The sequence below is a fragment of the Aptenodytes forsteri genome, unplaced genomic scaffold (assembly GCF_000699145.1).
Source record: "Aptenodytes forsteri isolate BGI_AS27 unplaced genomic scaffold, ASM69914v1 Scaffold25, whole genome shotgun sequence".
NCBI lineage: Eukaryota > Metazoa > Chordata > Aves > Sphenisciformes > Spheniscidae > Aptenodytes > Aptenodytes forsteri.
Window position 1 is genome coordinate 110,463 of NW_008796180.1, and position 1,667 is coordinate 112,129.

Genomic DNA, 1,667 nt, shown 5'->3' on the forward strand with positions numbered 1-1,667 from the left:
CGCCTCAGTTTCTCGAGAGGTGACCCATCCCGCTTACGCAGCGCCAGAGACGAGCGGTACCCAGCGACCTGGTGCCTGCCCGCCCTGCCCGCAGCTCACGCGGGAGCCCCACGAACTCGGCGCGGCTGCAGTCCCGCCCCCCGGGATGGAGCAACGCGCATCTTCCAGCTACCTGCTGCGATCGATCGCCCCAGAGCCTCCCCAGGGAACTGCAGCCTTCTTTACGTTCAATTAAGTGGACGTTACCCCTTCCATCTCTAGTGATTAATACAGGTTTAATTGCCGCTTCTGCTGGCTGCTGGGGCAGGGCAGACATTTCACCGCCCCGCTGGGTACAGGCCGTGCTGTTGCGAATAACCTGGATTTCAACTGGCTGCGTAGTTTTGCAGCCCTGAATGGCAGCGAGGGGCTGGCAGAGCCCCTGTTCAGCCCTGAACGCCGCCTAAAACCTCCCTGCCTCTCCCTGCTCCACCCTGCACGCCGCCAACACTGGAAACCTCTGAGCCAGGACCACAATCCTCCTCCCAGGAGCGCTTCAGCCCACTCTGCCGTCCGCACGACCGTGTGGAGCGTCAGCTGGGCTGAGCAGAGGAGGACGGGGTCTACTCTTCTCCACGCGCAAGAGCTTGTGGCCTTCAGCAAGTCCATACCAAGAATAAAGGGAGGCCGTCTCCACCTTCAGCCAAACGGTCACCGGAACCATTGCCAGAGCTTTAAAAACCCGCCCGTAAACGCAAAGTGACAAAGTCTGCTCAACGTTCAGGTGAGAATCGAAGTAAAAGTCACTTACCCCACCTCTGGTGCCGGATCCTGGCTAGGAACACACGCAGCGCACGCTCCCGGCTCAAGCAGCATCTTGCCACATCAAACGAGGTCCCGAATCATAGCTAGTCCTCTCGTCTCCGAGGGCGAGGCTCGACTCGGGCCTCTAGACACTAACCTCTACGACACCTCTCTTCTCCAGATGGAAGTCAACATAAATCAGAACCTGCTGTCAGCTGCTCCAAAGCTCCTGCTGCTGTTGACACCCAGATCGGAGCCACCGGCTAACCTGGGCCGCATCAGAGCTAACCTTGCTCAGAGAGAACCGCAACCGCAGGCTAACTTCCCTCCGCGACCCGCTCTACACCTCGTCACTCATCTCACGCACAAAGAGCTGGAGGAAGGAGCAAGGTAGAGAAGAAAAAAAATCAGGATTATAAATCTAAAATTTTATTGAGACAAAAAACTGACAGAGCTTGGTATGAAGTTAAAATCCAAACACGTACTTTACATTTAAACAACGTTTTCACAGAAACCTAAACACATGCTTTTTAAAAAAAGGTTTGTACAATGCAAGTCTAGATACATACCACCCTACAAGGAGGTGCCAGGAGTCTGGTGGGGCTCACGACTCCAGACATTAAATAGTTCAGTATTTGTAATAAATCTGATTTAAAAAAAAAAACAACAAAACAAACAAAAACCTCAGAAGATTCGGGGTAACACATCCGGCTCCAGCACCAGCGTCTGGCCTCCTACAGACAATCGCTTGTTACGGGAGAATATGGAATTGATTCTTTTCTTGTGCTGCTGTTGATTTCCTCTCCCCCCCACAACTAAAGGGTTCCCAATGCTGCTGGCTGGACAGTCAAATTAAGGTGAGAAAAGGAGCAAGGAGTCAGAAG